Here is a 19,649-nt window from a genome sequence, read left to right on the forward strand (position 1 = left end):
ACTCTTTAAAACTTTTAAGATAAATTAACATTAAACACTAACAAGTGTTTCTTTTTACTGAAAAATGCATAATATAAAACACTTATTTAAGAAAATAACTCTTAAAATGGGAGGGGGGCACGGTGGCTTAGTGGATAGCACGTTCGCCTCACACCTCCAGGTTAGGGGGTTCGATTCCCGCTTCCGACTTGTGCGTGTGCGTGTGCGTGTGTGTGTGTGTGTGCGCCGGGGGTTCCTTTATAACTATTTTATGTTAGTACAACACAACTCAACTCCTTTATGTTGTCCCTACATGAATGGATTCAGTTATATGACTTAAAATAAAACAATCATGTTGTTACCATATTTTCAAAAAGTTGTGTTGATTTAACTTAAGCAAGTTAAGTAAATTGAACAGGCAGCAAAACATTTTTTTTGAGTGTAGAATTTTGACATTTATTCCCTTTGTAACATAGTTCAAAGTAGGGAAGGAAGGAGACGGGAACCAGCAAACATTCAATAAAGTTTAATCAAAATAAACAAACAATAACATGGAAGTAAAAGACCGGCAGCCACCTCCAGGTCGACTGCTGACCACAAGAACATAAATACAAACTTAAAACATATGTCCGGGCCCGGTCCTCTTTCGTCGTACACTCTCCGTTCGTCCTATTATGCTTCTGATCTCCATCGCGAGAGATACAGAGCCGGACCAACGTGCAGCTGACACTCATTATCACTCGTATCACCGGCACCGCATCATTCCCTCGTGGCTCTCGTCCCGCCTTGCTCGACACATCCTTTAACAAAAAAGCTTGTTCAGTTTTAAAAATTAAAACTTCTTTAAATATCCCAAATATAAATCGAGTTGTAGTCCATTAGAGATGTGCAGGTGAGGATCTTCAAAGTTTTACATTTATATTATTCACTTCCTTCAACAAAAAGTTTTAAAAACGTTATTTATTGTAATCAGAATAAGACAAATAAGATGTTTCACATGACATACTCGCGCTTAGTTTGTGGTTCAGTTATATTTAATAAAAACACAACAATAAAATAACCTTTGTTAAACATACCTTACTGTGCATTTATAATTCAACTTTTATTGAAAAACTAAATAAGATGGATAAAAGACATTATATTGCAAATAAATAAAAAATCTTTGGATTTTCCCCTTGCCTTAAAACATTTTAAGTTTGTATTTCACATTTTATGAAAACACAACATCATTTGAGTAAAACAAAGACAAACTAATTTACATTGAACGCAGAAATATTTTTTTTATCATCAAAAGTTATTTTGCGCTCTTGTCTCTGTCATCCTGTCAATCATTACGCTGTTTCACTGTCCACACGCAATCTCTCTGGTGGTCTGTGCTGCACGTTGTTTGCAGAAGACACATTTGCTCGCGTTATATAAAGAACATGGGCCTGACTGCACAGCTTGCATCTTAAACAACAATAAACAACAGCAGGACTTGGGCAGCAAAAAACAAGACCCAAGTTATATTAGCAGAAGCCCATAGAGCAGTTAAAAAGATTATTAGGAAGGACAAGAAAGACTACATAGATGGACTGGCAGATGAGGCGGAGCAGCCAGCACACAACAGCAACATGAAACAGCTGTACGACACGACAAAGAAACTGTCTAGGAAGTCAAAATGACCTGTCAAGGACAAGGAGGTAAAGACCATCACAGGAATAGCGCAGAATATGAATAGATGGGCTAAACACCTTGAGGGACTCCTGAAGAGACCAGCACCACCAAATTCAACATGATATTAACCCAGCCGACGAAGATCTCCCCATCAGCTGTGACAAGCCGACAAGCCGACTTTCAGAGAAGAGATCAGAAAAGCAATCACCTTGCTGAAGAACTGGAAGGCTGCTGGACCTGATGACATATCAGCAGAGGCACTGAAAGCAGACCTGAACTCATCAGTGGAAATGCTGTACCCACTCTTCAAGAAGTTCTGGTAGAAGGAAGAGGTACGGACTGACTGGAAGGAGGGTTATCTAACTTAGAAAGGTTACCTCAGCAACTGTAACAACAACAGAATTCTCACACTCCTGTCAGTGCCAGGCAAGGTCTTCAATCGGATCCTCCTTGAGCGGATGAAGGACGCCGTCAATTCACAACTAAGAGATGAGCAAGCTGGCTTCCTGTAGAATGGATCATACACAGACCAGATTGCAACGCTGCGCATCATACTTAAGAAGTCTTTAGAGTGGAACGCATCATTGTACATCAACTTCGTCGATTACGAGAAGGCGTTTGATAGCTCACCACCAACTTCCGGGTGAACACTGGAGTCTGACAGGGATGCTTGTTATCCCCGTTCCTCTTCCTCATTGACATCGACTGGATCATGAAGCAGGAATGGGATTCAGTGGACCTTGTAGGTTCAACTTGATGACCTAGACCTTGCAATCCTCTCCCACAGCTAGCAGCAGATGCAAGAGGAGACCAGTGTGTTGAATGCCACAAAGAGAAGACCGAGATCCTTAAGCCCAACGTCAGTAACATCAACCCAATCACACTGAACAGATGTCCTGCAGGAAGTACAGTCCTTTACCTACCTGGGCAGCATCATCGACCAGCAGGGTGGAACAGTTCTGTTCTGTGCTTTGGAAAGTTTCTTTGCTCGATCCATTTGGTCACTGTCAAAGAGGGATTGGTTGACACAATAACTTGATTTATATTTATTGAACTTGTTTAAAATGCTAGACAAAAGTGAGACTAGAACGTTTTAGATAATGTTTTTTCGTTATATTTTTATTATTATTTATAACCTTTTATTTAAATGCACCGCATATACTACATATCCCAATTTTGCGCCATTGTGTAAACAGTAACTGATAAACATCCAGAGAAACTTGGAACAGGAAAAACATCCATGGAAAACAAGGAACAGGTGAAAAGGTAACATCCACAGGCACAAATAATAGGTAAAATCCACGGGACTCAGAGGTAAGCATCTCTTTAACATAGAAAAAACTAGACCTGACGAAGTTGTATGGGTACGTGTTATTTATATGTGGTGTGGATGATTATCTGTGTTGTGCATATTTTGCTCTTGTCCCACTACATCTCTCCACTCCAGTGGATCCTCCGGGGTTTGTCTGTGAACTTCAAAAATTGTCTGAACCCTGCACTTGACTCCTGAGTGATTCCTGACAGAAATGTCTGACCTATATGGAGTCAGCGAGGTCAGATTCCCTCCATTCAGCCCTCCTTCAAATGCCCGGGCGACCCACTTGAATCTGACCTCATCGAACCGGGGAGATTTGGTGGTGAATCCCATTCTTGCCATCTTTTCTTGTCCTTATGTATGGCCAGGATGCACCAACAGAGTAATCGATTCCCAACAGAAGGGTCTAGAGTGGCTTTTATCCTCGCATGGCTCACTGGCTCTGCTAATGAGTGGGGAGATGTTGTGTTGAGGGCCCACTTGCCCCTTTGTGAGGATTTATGGGCTTTCTGTGAGAGGATGCTCTGGACATTCACTTCACTTGATTACGAGGGTTCTTCGGACTCTGATGCGGACTCGTTTGAACCCCTGGAGCCATTGGAACTGCCGGAGTCTGCACTTCCAATCCCTGCCAGAGTTTCCCCCAAGTACTCTCATGTACGCCCCAAAAGAAAAGCGACAGTGTTTTTCACCTATAAAAGGGGAAGATTTAATTAAACTTATTGCAACATCCAAACTGACAATATGCTTATTAGACCCAATTCCAACTAAATTATTAAAAGCCTAACCATCTGTTGCAATTGAGCCCATTTTATAACATTATCAACTCGTCAATTATTCTAGCCCATGTTCCATGACCCTTTAAGCTGGCTGTCATTAAGCCTCTTATCAAAAAACCTAACCTGGACCCCAATGAACTTTGAAGCTTGGAAGGCCGATTTCAAATCTCCCGTACTTGTCTAAAATATTAGAAAAAGTAGTGTCCAAGTAGTGAAAGTAAAGAAAGAGATTTTACCGTTCACAGAGAAAGATCGTGTCTTAAGGTGCTGTTTACTGTTCTGTGTCTGGGAATGTTGTGTTTCTTGTTGAGTTGAGAAACTGCTCATATACTGGAAATTGCCATGCATGTTTTCAAAAAAGCCTAAGCTGCAGAACATAGTAATTGTAAAAAAAAGATCAATCACCACTAGTCAAGACATATTCCCACATCATCTTACTATGTGTTTCATATACTTCATAATTTAGTTTATTAAGGACTCAACTGCCGGCTCTTCATCCTCTGTAGGTCATCTGGTCTTGTGTAAAGAAAAGGAGAAACAACCTCCATACAGTCTTTTGTTTCAGCACTTTGCAAAACTTCACAACACCACTGTAGTAGAGTAGGCGGGGCGAGACCGTGGTTCGAGTCCGGTGAGTAATTGTGAATAAACGCCAGCTGTGCGCACACAGGGCTTGAATCACGTAGGAGATGGGAGCATATAAAAGGAACGAGCGACCGGACCGTCGAAGAGAGAGGAGCGGGCCCGAAGTTATGTTAAGTTTGTATTTATGGTCTTGTGTTTTATATTTATGTTTTGTTCGCCGGCGGTCGTCCGTAAGGGGCCGCCGGCTCTTATTATTTGTATTAAATGTTTAAAATGTCTGCCGGTTCCCGACTCCTTCCTTCCATTTTATGGAGATGTGTTACAACCACAAACTCCTTCACCTCACCTGCTGGTTATTAACTAGTTTCTTGTGTGTAATGTGATAAAACAATTGCGAGACTATTTTAATATATTCTTTGCCATGGCACCAAACCAACAAAGGTATCAAGGGGCAAAAAAGCCTTCTCAACATTCTTCCCTCAATTGAAAGTGCTGGAATTGGTGTGTTGGTCTTTGATATATGATTTGTAAAATGTCATTTAATGTAATTTAAATTACAATTTGACTAAGTCACTGTTTTACTACATTATGCAGATGTAAGAGAGAAATGTCGTCCTGGTTTGCACTCACTAGTTCCAGCTGGCTTTTACCTGAATGATGTGTGGACATCGTTTGTGTGTAAAACTCGTCAATTTACTCCCCAAAAAACAACACAATGCCTGAAAGACAAACACATCTACATGATGGGAGATTCTACCATGAAACAGTGTTTTGAGATCTTTTGAAAGCTGTACCAAGTGAGAACAAATACAAAAATCAAATGTCTTACATGTTTGTAGGCTACTTTAGTTTGGTATGATTATAATTTACTAACAGTATTCCTCTGTGGTGTCGGAAAACTGAAGTTGCTAATCTGCACTACTTCAGTAATGAGATTAAGGATCTGGCTGGAGTAACTCACACTGTTTTTGTCTTAAATCTGGGATCACACTTAACCACATACCCTCTGGATTACTTCACCCACAAAGTGTTGAGGATCCGCAAAACTGTTGTAGATTTATTACAGCGAGCACCAGCAACTACTTTTATCATCAAAACTGTAAACACTGGCTATAAGGCAAGAAGGAAACACAAAAAAGTATCTTCGTAATGGTTGTAACTTTATGCATACTTGTAAATGTATATAAATTGTCCCTCTGTGTTTTGTATTAGGATGTGTTTGGTAGTGACTGGTATTCTCTTCGGCTGGACAGAATTCTGCGATGGGCTTTTTCGAATGTTGGTGTTTATATTTTGGATGTATGGCAAATAACAGCCTGTCACTACAATAAAGAGAACATTCATTCAGGTCGTGTCATCATCAAAAATGAGATTGACATTTTTCTTCCTTTCATTTGCCCTTAATGAATTTCTCAAAGCAAGGCTAAAACTCGAAAAAACACGATTAGTTCTTGGGATATGGGAAACGGTGGCAGAAACTGAGAATTGTAGAGGAATGAAAATCATGCAAGAAAATTTGTATATATTATACTTTTATATATTGTAAAACAAGCTCAAAAATTAATCTGTGATGCAATGTTTACAGCTGCAAAACACAAATATAAACATTTGATTTGAAGTTTTAACCAATTATAAATTTTCAGTAATGAATCAAAGGACCTTTTAATCAGAAAATTAAAATATATATTAGAGTAAAAGTGAGTTTCATGCAGAGGTGTAGTCCAGGGTACACCGCGTATACCCACTTATTTTTCAGTCAGTATTGCGTATACCCACTTTTAAATCCCCCCTGATGCTTCACATTCGTCACCCAGCCGGCACATGACCGACCTTCAACGTTGAAATATGGTTGAAATAATGATAGTTGTTGTTTCAACGTTGAATCAACGTTGATATAACGTTTAATGCTAAATGGTTGAAAACCAACCGGTACATTACCAACCTTCAACGTTGAAATATGGTTGAAATAATGACAGCTGTTGTTTCAATTTTGATTGAAATGCTAAATGGTTGAAAAGGGGTAATAAAACACTTATAAATCAACTTTTTTTTTACAAGATCCATATTTTAAATTAATTAATGTATGCACAGAATAAATTATTTCTGCCTTTTAAATTATTAAGATCATTATTATTATTATTTTATTATCCATTTACATTTTTAGCATGAACCTTCTGGTATAAATATTATCAACAGCAATAAAAGATTGCGCTGCTTTACCACACTGAAACAATTCCTATTGGTTATTTAACCTTATTTGCTTTGATTATGATGGTTAATCTGTCTGTCATTCATGAAACTGGCCAATGAAACTGTGCGCGCCATTTTATGTTTGAAAATATGACCGTTATCCTGACCGTCTTTCTGATCGAGGACGTCATTTGAAGCGAGACTGGTCTGGCCAAGGGAAGAGCACGATAGAAAGTGGTCTGCGAGGGCGCGAGATCAAAAAGGTAAGTCTGATTTCACAAATATACGCAAGGTCATGAGTTAAACGCATTATGTCAGTTCTTGGAAAATTGTATATGCACAGTTTGTTGAATGAATTTACTTACTCGATATTCAGGGAATGCTTTTCCAGATTTGTGTCGCGGAGGGCTAACGTTACTTTTACAGATGTCGATTGAGGCCTAACGTTACTCGTGCCGCTTCAGTGTCGTTTTGTGCTTTTGCGGTTGCTACGTCGATTTTTTAAGGGATAAGACATTATACGTGTGCACACAGATACAAAATTTCAGGAAAAAAAGTGTAACGTTACATAAGCTAAATTATCCGTTTGTCGTCGTCATTACTGTCCATTAGGGATGTGCACATCGATGCTGCAGTATCGATATATCGATACTCAAAAGATGCTATTTAGGTATCGATATTTTCAGAAAAGTATCGATTATCTGGTTAATTACATTAATAGTTTCAGCATAACTAAATGTTGTTAGCTCTGTGCATGCCGATCAGTGACACTATGTTATGAAAGTACTAGCTCTCGCGACAGTTTGACGTCACACACGGATCGGTCTCCGGCTGCGCAGCGCGGTCAGATGGACGTGCTATTCAGCTCCGTAACGTACACATACACAACACGCATGTATTGCACACTTGCACATTAAACAGAGGAGAGAATTGCAAGATGGCTTAGAGGAAGCGTAAAAGTTAAGTTAATGTATGCACAGTTTATATTGTTTGTAATTTTATTGATTGTATTAAGATTTTTGTTAGTTAATCAATATTTTTTCCTTCAAAATACAGTATATTACAGTACAAACAAAATGTTAAACCCTAAGAAAAATGGCCTGTTTAAAAATAAAACGGCAGAGAAAATATGCAATTTTTTTGTTGGTGCTATTTTTGTTTCTTTTATTAAGATTTATGTTATTTAATCAATATTTTTGTAAGAAGGTTGTTAAAATATTGTATTTATTTGTTTAAATTACTTTTTTTTGTAAATTTGCTAATAATAGCCAGTACAAGTATGTAATTTTAATTGTAATTATATTTTTATTTAAAAAAATATATATATAAAAAATAATGTCCATCATCAGTATCGGTATCGGTATCGATAAAATGTCAAGAAAAAGTATCGGTATCGTATCGCATCAAAAAAAGGTGGTATCGCCCATCCCTACTGTCCATTGACGGTAATATCGCGAGATTGGAAGCGTACTTTTCTGTACTTTACTTGAGTATTATTTTTTTTCCTGGAAACTTGACTTTTAACTTCACTAAATCTGAACGACAAATATTGTACTTTTCACTCTACTACATTTCTATCAAAGTAGAAAGTCGTTCCTATGTAGCAGCTTTGAAAGTTCCATTCCATTTTCTACCGCTTTTCCGAACTACCTCGGGGAGCCTGTGCCGATCTCAGGAGTCATCAGGCATCAAGGCAGGATACATCCTGGATGGAGTGCCAACCCATCGCAGGGCACACACACTCACTCATTCATTCACTCACGCACGAAATTATTATTATAGTTTTTTTGACAGAGCATATCAGTAATGACTCTAATCAGGTTACATAAAGAAATTTTCTGAGTATTTTTTTTTAACACTGCTAAATGAATAAAATGTCAAATGTAAAAATGTTCAGACACTTTTATCCAAAGCGACTTACAAATGAGAACAATAGAAGCAGTTAAACTAACAGTAGGACAACAATTTTATGTAATTAATTTTTTTTAATAGAACAGAATAGAATGGAAGAGAAAATTGGTATTACTGGATCAAGATGTTTGAATTTAAGCAGACATATATGATGTATAATGTGCGAGAAAGACTGAGCTGGCTTATCGAAAACAGGGAAGCTACTGTGCATAAGGTCAATTGTGATCCTAATAACTTTGACATCCTTAAAAGCTTTTCCATAAATTTATAGCAATTTTGTTAATCCTGGCTGTTTTGATTTTTCCCTTTAGATGCAGTTGTCAATGCACACAACACAACCAGTACAAAAGTAATGGAGACCATGTCCAAATATTTAAAATATGCACCAGAGAGGATGGTTGGTGGTGGCCGTAAGAAGACTCTTCCTTGAAGACACCTTTTTTTCCTTCTTCTTTTTTAATGACTGTTGCAAGTAAAATGTTAAGTTTTACTAAAGACTTCTTGTTCTACAAACTTTCCTTACTTTTACTTGGATTCTTTTTCACTTAATTGTTGAGATTTTAGAATGTTACAAAATGAGTACATATGTTGGTCACGAAATGAGTACATATGTCTGTTATTATTTATATATAGGCTATTGTGTATATTTGCAATGTGTATGAAATTAGAATTAAAAGCTTTTTCCCTCTGCATTCTGATATCATTAAACCCTTAAGAAAGTGCTTTGTTGTTGAATGAGAATTTTTTTCAATAAATTATGTGAAAGTGTAAATGTAGAATATAGATTTAAATTCTAAGAAAATTATTTTTCCATTTGGTGTAATTGTTCAAAACTTTTTCTTTAGAAATGAAGCATCTTATCCCTGCACTGCAGATAAATGAACATCTAATTGTTAGAAAGAGATTTTTTTTATGCCGTCCAATTGCAAATCATGTACAGCAAGTTTTATTAGTTGCTGAAAACACTATGTGTACCGAAAATCATAGTTTACATCTCAGTGTTGACGTTTAAGCAAAATTACAGGTACGCCGGTGAAACAGGGTTACAATATCAACGTTGATTAAATTTGCAAAATCGAAAGGTGATTCCACGTCGACAGAAGACCATAACCCGAAAGGCAAGAGTGAAACGACGTCGCGATTTCAACGGTGAATCAACGTTGTTTTTTCCGCGGTGAAACGACGTCACAATATCAACGTTGATCCGTTTAGCAAAATCGAAAGGTAATTCACCGTTGATTCAACCATGGTACCTGACGTTGTTTCAACGGTGAATCAACGTTGAAATGCCGGCTGGGCAGTATCTGCGAGACAAATTGCCCATTTCTTCCCTAGGATGGTGAAGCCATGACACATGCTACTCTTCCTCTAATTGGCTAGTACTCGCTGCCTTTACTGATTAGATCGGTTAACTTTAGGCTGAGCCAATAGGAGGCAGAGAAGGGCGGGTCATGCCGAGGTAAATATTGCTAAAAGTTAACTTGAAATTACTTGTCTTTTTGTGATGAACCGGTGAGATGAAGCGAGCGATCCAAACAAAAATTTCATTACAAATTTTAAGACGTCCTCGCGGTTCAACATCAGAAGCAGAGCTATTGGTAGCGAAGCTACACCGGTATCAACGTCGACGCGAGACATAACAGAAATAATCAAATGTTTTAAATGGTTTATTAGGCTGTTTAAATTGAACCGCGTGTCTACGCAATGGAGAATCCAGAATACGTGCTCTCAGGAACATTTCTGTAAACGATCTTTTGCCGATATATCCTCTAATATCTTTATCTAGCACCAAACGTGCTTCATCTTAACCATTTCCTCTCCGCGCGCGCTGCTTCTGTCCCGCCGAAGACACGCAGCGTGAAAAGTAGCAGATACGTTTTAACAACAGTATAGTGCAGACACACAGAGCAGGTAAATGGACACACAACAGTAAACAAAATGCAGAAATTTTAAGGTTTTTGTATCTGTCAGTCTGTTTACTGTTTGCTGTATGTCTCAAACCTTTCGACTAGATTTGTGATATTTTATGAACCATAACGTTTTATCTACATTTAGCATTTATTGATCAGCATAATCATTTGTGACTCTGTGAAAACCCAGCCTAAAACTCATAATCTAATTAATTATTAGATAACAAACATCAAAGAGGTATTTCAATCATTCAAGATTTCAATCTTTAAAATGGCATTATTCAGTCAATATTGAAGATTGTGTTATAAATTTTCACACAATATTCTTTCTGTTGGATGGTTTTGTGTAGAAGACAGTAAAAATACTTTTTCTGGGTTTTCACAAGCTGGTCACATTTTGAACAATGTCCTAATTGAGAAATGATTTACAGATAGATGTAGTTCTGGTAATTTAGTAAGTGAAATTTTTTTTATCTGGTTATTATGAGAGCATTTTAATTGTTAAATTACATTAGTTGTTTGTATATTTTCACTAGCTTTTCAGTAGTAGTAAACATCGAAAGTCAGGCAGATAGCTGGGGAACAGTGCAAGATGATTTGAAGTACAAGTATGTAAACATAGCACATGTTATGGAGTCTTTGTGAGATTATGTACACACAGCAGTGGTGTAAAAGGTGTCTAGTGCACATATGGGAGAGTGTGTTACTAAAGGTGGTTTTGAAGGCTCTCTCACCTGTGTGTAGCACACTCAGATTTGGACAAAAAGGGCTTGTATGGGGTTTCATAGGGGGCAGGCTGAATATGAACATACTTGAGCAAAATAGGGTTCGGTTAAAAAAGAAATACTGAACATCGCTGACTGCTTATAAATTACATCCATGTGGCATAACTATCAGCACAAATTCTTCTTTCAAATACTTTCTGGAAATAGAGGTTAAATAAGCTTATGCGTTTTAATGTTAGCAGAATACGTTTATGAGTTTAAATGTGTAAAACTGTCAATTATCCTTTATAATGTATTCAAGCATAGTCGAAAAGCAAAAGGCATTACTTTAACAAATACACCATCTTTTGTCACATGAGGATCGAATTCAATGTCAACTTCTGTAGTTGTAATCACAGCACACACACCAACAATAGTCAAATACGACAACAGAAGTCAATTTAAGGATTTTTTGACATGGCCCATGATTCTTCAAGTACAAATGCAGGTTGCTTTGGTTGCTCCATTCCATCTGATACAGTCCAAGATGATGACAGGTTATGTGTAAATAGAAACAGTGTTAGATTTCAAATGTACACTGCATTCTAATCCAGCAAATGTAATTCATATCTCAACAGACCAAATATATTTGTTTGTGGAAACCTTTTAAAGACTGCCACCTACTGGTAAAGCGAGATATGTATTTCTTTGAACTTGAATATGTGTGGATGGAGAATAATAAATAACCTAACAACTACCTATGCACATCATAGATGGGTGTAGTGTTAATATCTTGGAAAATTTGACTCCATTAAATTATTATTATCATTATTGTAATGATTGTTATTAGTGGTAGTGTTATTAGTTATCCATGTTAATCAATGGTTAAGAAAGATACATCTTGATCTCGATGTTGCCTTTGACATAAGTTCTTCTCTTGCTCATCATACATCTTTTAAGCAAATCAAGTTAAGGCTACTAAAACATCAACTAACCTCATCATGAGTCATGTTGTTTCTAGCATGTTTTATAAGTGCAACAGAGTACGCAGGTGGCACAACATCAAGGGTAAAGACAGGCTGAAATAATGAGTCATCATATTAGAAGCATTAACATATCAAAAGAAACGCCATTAGATATTATGTTCAACATTGGGTGATGATGGAAACTGGGATGGTCAGTCAGTCCCCAGGCTCTCGCAGGAGGATGGCACAGGATTTTCAGATGTAGCTGGCATAATCTCTAGTTGGGGATGGGCATATGACGTTCATCTGGGCCTGGCGGAATCTCTCCCTACCTCAGGATGGGCATCCCGAGGCGGAGGCAGAAAGAGAACAATTAGTGTAGCTGCTGTTCATTAACAATGCATTAGTGAAAGCTTGGCTGAAAAGATGTGTCTTTCATCTAGATTTAAATTTGGAGAGTGTGTCAGACCCATAAATGTTATTAATGGTCTCAATTGCAAAGGTAGTAACTATTTTAATAATTTAGTTGGTATGGGGGCTAATAAGCATATTGTCAGTTTGGATGTTGAAATAAGTTTATTAAAACTTCCTGTTTTATAGGTGAAAAAAACACTTTAGCTTTTCTTTTGGGGCGATGGTTGACACTAATTCAACGGATGCACATGGAGGTTGGGTTTTAAGTGTGTTGTCTCGTATGTTTTCGATTTTCCCAGAAATTTTCTCTGAATTCATTGCTACAAAGGTGCGGAGGAAAAGGCAGCTCAGGTGAAGTCTGTTTGTTTGTTAGTTTAGCAATTGTACTAATTTAAACCCTGGATTGTTTGTGTTCGTTTCTATGAGGTTACGGAGATGCTTGGCTTTTGCTGCTTTCAGTGACTTGAGGTATAATATCGATATTGGTTCGATCGGTTCCGTGAGATATAATCAAGTCTAGTGTAAGATTAAGTCGATGAGTGGGTCTATTGATGTTTTGTTACACAAAAAGAATGTAGTAGCTCTTTAATCGCCACCGCTAATGCATCGTTAGCGCTATCTTAGTGGATATTAAAATCTCTGACAATCAGTACTTTATCGACGTTAACCAATAAGTCCGATAAGAAGTCCGCAAATTCTTTCAGAAAATTAGTGTAGGGCCCAGGTGGTCTATACACAGTAGCCGATATAAGAGAAAGCAATGGTTTTTTACTTTTGTTTGGAACAATTGTGTTCAACGCAAGCATTTCAAATGATGTAAATGTCCTATGCTCTGTTCTCCGAGTTACTGTAAGAAAATCTCTAAAGATTGCTGCGACACCTGCGCCTTGACCAACCGCACATGGCTCATATCACCATAGTTTGGTGGAGTAGACTCATTTAGACCGAAATAATCATTTGGTTTAGGTCAGGTTTCGGTCAGGCAGAGTATATCAAAACTGTTGTCTGTGACCATTTCATTTACAATAACAGCTGAACTTTACGAGTTTGTTTTGCTCATTAATTATATTGTCTTTAGGTTAACATACAATAAGGTTTTTTCTATGACTTTTACCCTAAATTATTATTTAGTTGTATTATTCGGGGGACAGACACAGTCTCTATGCAGTTACATTTTTAACAGTTGAGTAAAATGAACACAGACCATGGTTAAAGTTTGTACTTTCTAGTCAAATGGTGCGTAGTGTCTTTGAGATGTTGTCAGACAGGAGTTCCGCTCCAATGCTGGGGTGCAGGCCGTCGGGGCGGAAAAGCCTAAGTCGTTCCCAGAACAGATCAAAATTGTTTACAAAGAGCAGCTGTTTTTCAATACACCAATATAACCATTGATTAAGCGTAAATACTGAAACTTTTCATTCCCTCGTATCGACCAATATCACCCTGTATCGACAGTTGCGTTCAAGATCTGCCGCACTGACGTCAGGTACCACCGCATTCAGCACGACAGCTCCGACGCAGTCGTTCAGGATCGCAGTTACCTGCGCAGAGACATCAAGAACACGGGCGCCAGGAAAACAGTGAGTGCAAACCTTACCTTGAGTGAAGGAATCGCGTACCTTCTGGACGATTGAGTCTCCGATGACCACACCGTTGCATTCCGTCGTGCAGAGGGCGGCAAAGCGATTCCTGGGCTGCGTTTACCAAAAGCATCGTAAGCCTAAATTGATCGTAAAAACGATCGTACGATTGATCTTAATATTACGGTCTGTTTCCCAAAAGCATCGTAGCTTAAGTAGCACTTGAAAATCTTCGTAGATCTACGAGTGCTCTGGAGTAATCGTACATCCCCAAGTGCATCGTAAGAAGACAGATTTATGAGGACACCTGCAGGACAACCGGCAGATTACACTTTTATCTAGATTTAACACTGCAACGCGAGTAATATAATAATATTTTGATTGTACTTTATTGTACACTTTATTGTACTCGTTTTTTGTTTACATGAATTTATAAATGAAATAAATAAAAAGGTGAAAACAAGATAAAAAAGACATCTAAATTAAATGAATGAACAAAAAAATCATAAAAGAAGTAATGTGGGAAATTTGCTTCAAAGACTGGGCAAAATAGGAATGATTTAAAAAAAATCTGTCAATGACTTGCTGACGTGCGCGAAAACCAGCCATCTATTGGGCATTTCTTGGTTGGCCATGTGGTCCCATGCCATCTTCGTCCTCCACATCCTCCTCCTCCACCTCTTCATCTTCCTCCCTGTTAAGTAAGGGCACTCTCATCTGCACTGCAATGTTGTGCAGCATAGCTGTTACTATTATTACTGCACAGCACTTTTGTGGAGCAAACAAAAGACCACCGCTGGACTGGTGAATTGCCCGAAAGCGCATCTTCCACCTCCCTATTGTGCGTTCCACAATACTACGTGCAACACGGTGTGCCTCGTTGAAATTTGTCTCCCTGTTATTCATAGGTTTAGCCACAGGCGTGAAGAGATATGGCCTCAGTTAACCACTGTCCCCAAGCAGCCTCCACTGTCCCTGTAAGTTTTGTGCCTCCTGACCAACAGATGAATTGGTGAACATGAAGGAGTCGTGTGTGCTTCCGGGCCACCTTGCCACAATGTCTGTAATCAAACCCTTATGGTCACAGATCACCTGGCAGTTGATAGCTGCATAGCCTTTGCGGCATATATATACATGGCCATCCACAGATGGTGTAAGGATAGGGATCAAGGTACCATCGATCACTCCAATGACCTGTGGGATGTGATGATGTGTTAAAAAATACTGTTGTATTTCTGTGATGTCCTGTCTTGATGCTGGAAATTGAATGTGTTCCACAGCAAGTGGAAGTTATGCATTGGTGACCGCTTGAACAGCTCTTGAAACTGATGCCTTACTTAGTCCAAGCCCATCACCAAGTACCTGGAGAAAACTGCCTGTTGCATAAAATCTCAAGGCTGATAGGAGTTGGATTTCAGGGGACAAGGCAAAATTTTTCCTGGTGGCACGCATCAGCTGAGGTCCAATGCTATTTAGCAATTGGGCTATTTGTCCTCTTGGCAGACGGTATCGCCTTATTATAGCCATTTCATCAAGGATATCCAAGGGGGTTTGATGCTGTCTGATGAAGGCATTTAAAGTCACCAGTCTACTTCGTGGTCGTCTCTGTCTTTGTCTTTCTCTGACCCTCAATTGAAGAACAGGCTTTAGTGCAGCCATGATTTCCTCTGCAAGTCTAGTGAGGTGTAAACTCTATTCTAATCCTAGCTTAATTGAAGAAACCATGTGAAGGTCATCAGGCTGTGATAATGTTCACATATCCCACTGCCTATCATCAATTTCAGTAATGACATTAGGCCCTACCTTGAAGAAAGTGAAGGTGTGGCATACTTAGAAACTGTATAGATTACATATTATATTCCTTTAATCTATCCTCTGTTCATAATGATGAAAAGTTGTGCTTATTATAAAAATGTATACATAGAACAGTACTGGTAAAAAATGTTGTTGATTTTTTTGTCTATACCTGTAGAAATGTATTGGCTAGATGAAGTACTGTATATATATTTGTGTTATCTGTCACACCAAATATATAGACTTTATATTAATAATATTGAAACTTAAATGCTTATGTCTGAAAATAATCATCAACCATTAGCCATTTACTTCAGAAACATTTGGAAGAACTCATAACAATTATTATATTATTTCATATGGTCTTAGGCCTCGTGTGCATGGTTCAACAAAGACATGGACATAAAAAACACTGCATATAGCTTAATTTAATAAAAAACATTGCATAGTTTTATTCATTTGGGTTATTCAGTTCCCCACAACCTGCAAAATACATTGTACAGTGAGATGAGTCATAACTACATATAGAAAACATTTCACATTGCACAAATTACTGAAACAATAAATCACATTACCTGTGTCTTCTGGCAAGATAATTGGCACAGAAATTGAGGGCCTTGCAAAACTCATCTCCTCTGAAAGCCTCCTCTCTTCTAAGATAACTTCTAGGTAACTTTTCTTGTTTTTTTTTTGTTCAGCCATTTTGTCAGTGTCTCCGCCTGTATGTAGGTGCTTTATATAGACTTGATAGTCTTGATGGGTAATCCAAAACAGATGACAATTATTAGGTTAAACGTTCAGAATAGATTCCATATAAGGTTAAATTTCAGCACTTCGCGAATGGACAGCGACTCGTAAAGTAGCACGTAGAGCGCGTTCTCGCGCGTTCATGTTTATTGCATTTTTGGGAAACGCTCGTGGAATTGCTGCGAGCGTTCGTAAGTTTGCACGTAGAAAACGCTCTTAAGAGCTAAGATACATCGTTATCGGGAAACCCAGCCCTGGTTGGGATCTCGAAGACCCTGCGGTGGGGGTAGAGGTCATATTTGGTCCGGATTGCGCATTTCATCGTCTGTGTGCCGGTGCAGGAGTGAAGTTCATTTGGGCCATTCCTATTTCTCCAAGCATGGGCTCTGTGCATAGAAACACGCGGAGAAGAAGAAGTGGTAGGAGTATTACAATCACGTCCAAAACTTACTCCGGCTTTGAGAGCATCATGATAGCATTTTTGTACATTTATACCCACGTCTCTGGCCAGCAATCCTTGGCTAACGTACCTGTGTGTCCTTCACACTTTTATTCCTCACATGGTCGTGAGGTGGCGTAGTCAACTATTTAAAGAAAATTCTTGTGAAAATCTAGTGGCCCCTATCGTCCCTGCTTTACCACTCAGTTACAAGCGTTTAAAGAATTTTAAACAACGTGTAAATGAAAATGATAGCCTATTTGTTTAAATAAAGATTAATCTAGTCCGGTTGTTGTGATGAAAAGTAGTTAAACTCAGATGTGTGCGTAGTGAGTGTGTAAGAACAATTTCATGCAAATTGTGGGATTTACCAATTTGTACTTACACCGTAGAAAAGTGCATACATAAACGCACACCTCTGAGCATGCAGAAAACCTATGGTAAAACAGCGATACTAAAAAAAAAATTGCCATGTGTTTCCTATGTCCTTTATTTGCAAAAACTCAACAAGGAAATTCATACATTAAGCTAGACATTTGTCTAATTGTTGTGAGAAGCAACAAAAGACCGATAGGGAATCATTTGAAATGAGTTTGTTGAATGATTTGGCAAACCTTTTATTGAAAGCACAATTTAAAAGACATTTAACAGAATAATATATGAAAAAAAAATTGAAACAAACTGAAAAAGAACAAAGAGAGGTTTGAATATTAATCATTATTAGAAAAATAATATATACATCAGCAACATCTTATTGCTTTTCTATTACTACATCGCTTTACGAAATCATAATAAGATTGCAATTTCACCAAAAAAGAACTGCAAATTCGGTTTCTGTTCTGAACATTTTAATTTATGCAAAATAAGTCTATAAATATTTATTAAATTAACCATAAAACAATATTGAGCAAAACATGCCTGGCGCAAAGAATGCGTTTTCAGAGACCGCTGTGATCAAAGCGCAGAGTACATTCACGTGATTTATAAAGGAAGGTTTCATCACCATCTATGGTTCATTGGGGAAGTTTCCAAATGCAAATGAACTTGAACGTGAACGAGCATGCCGCTTAAGAACATGTGGGATTTATCAAAAATGATTACTCACTGGTGTGCGTCAGAACCTTGTGCGCACATTTGATAAATACAGATTTTTTTTGTACTTGGACACATTCTAAATTTAATTTGAGCCCAAGTCTGTGGATCGGCGTAGCTCTGAAAACGCCGTCTCATCAATCACCCCGCCTGTGCTCACATCATGAGCAAGTCATCCTGGTATGCCTGCAGAACAAAAATAAAAACAATACCTAGGAAACCATTCAGATAAGTATAAATATAGCAATAGAAACGTCTTTTGGCAGTTGTTAACTTTGAAAAAAAAATATTGTATTTTCTATCTAAATGTTTTTAATCTTATTATTTTGTATTTTCAAACTAAAATACATTTTGCCAATCAACCTCCTTATTAGACTGCATAAATGGGCAGTGTTTCGAATACATCCATTTGAAATTCAAAATACTATTATATATAGAGTATTTTTTCTATTTATTTTGTATAGCCTAGTTAATTCAAGAAATCAGAAGTCTAATAAAGCGGTTGATTGGCCAAAATTATTTCGTATATTGAAAATATGAAGACAATTTTTTAGAATGTTAAATTCTACTTCTGTTGTTATTTTGGTGAAAGTTGCTCAAAAGTAATACAAGAGTCATGTAACGTATTACAATTCTGAGACAGTATTGTTGTAAAATAAGGGATTACTTTCAAATAACAGTAACAGTAAGTAATCTTAAATGTATTTCAGTTTGGAAGTAACTTGCACCGTACTGTGTTATAGTGTGAACCAGAAATATCTTCCACCCACAAATATATAAATACATTCTCTTAATCAACGCTGCCCTTTTCAAGTTATAAAACAAACTATCCGTTCCAACTGTAATTATATTCTTTGTTTATTTCTTGCAGTGCAAACTTTCCAAGTTCCCTCTTGAAAATTTCCCTGTCTTCAAACTCCTTATGACCATAGACGTAATAGACACCGCATTGTTCGCTTCGCTCCGTTGCGGCGATACATCAGTGGCGCTGCCATATAAGGTAAAGCAAAAACACACTAAACCCAAAAAAGTGAATGGGAGAGCTGAGCGTTATCGCTACGAAAAGAATAATCGCGTTTACATTTCTAAACAAATGTTAACGGGTTTTGTCAATGTGTAGAGTACAAATTTACCAAATTTAAGGAATTGTGAAATATCCATTAATTGTGCATGTTACTAAGGAGAATCCACTAGATGACACCATGTTCAGTTATTTGTTATATAGCATACACAAGACAAGTAAAAGATCAAAACAACCACATGTTTTTCTAGTATCAGTATCAGTCGAAAATGGAATGCAGACATGTTGAGATCGTTTGTATTTAAATCATTGAGTGAAACCCCCAAGGTAATCATTTAATATCAATAGAATCTAAAAATAACTAAAGTTTTCAGTAGGATAAAGAATTATTTTAGACACATTCAAAGACAAATTATGTTTTGTAATAACTCTGTAAAACAGTAACAGCTGTAAAACATGTGATAAACGAACAACCCTGTCCTGCATTATAAATAGTATGAAATAGCAGTATATAGTAATATAATAAAGACACACTTTTTTTACCCGAAAAACACACTTTTTCGGATCATGT

The 19,649-nt window shown here is 37.6% G+C and overlaps 1 long non-coding RNA gene across 1 annotated transcript; it reads right to left on the minus strand.

Annotated features, from left to right (window-relative positions):
- Positions 1 to 490: 490 nt before the first annotated feature.
- LOC130428931 (uncharacterized) lies at positions 491 to 6,261 on the minus strand. Its single transcript, XR_008907514.1, has 2 exons — positions 3,966 to 6,261; positions 491 to 3,642 (listed from the first exon to the last, which is right to left on the minus strand). It is a non-coding gene; the product is annotated as an uncharacterized LOC130428931 (long non-coding RNA).
- Positions 6,262 to 19,649: the final 13,388 nt, after the last annotated feature.

The sequence above is a fragment of the Triplophysa dalaica genome, chromosome 9 (assembly GCF_015846415.1).
Source record: "Triplophysa dalaica isolate WHDGS20190420 chromosome 9, ASM1584641v1, whole genome shotgun sequence".
Classification (NCBI taxonomy): domain Eukaryota; kingdom Metazoa; phylum Chordata; class Actinopteri; order Cypriniformes; family Nemacheilidae; genus Triplophysa; species Triplophysa dalaica.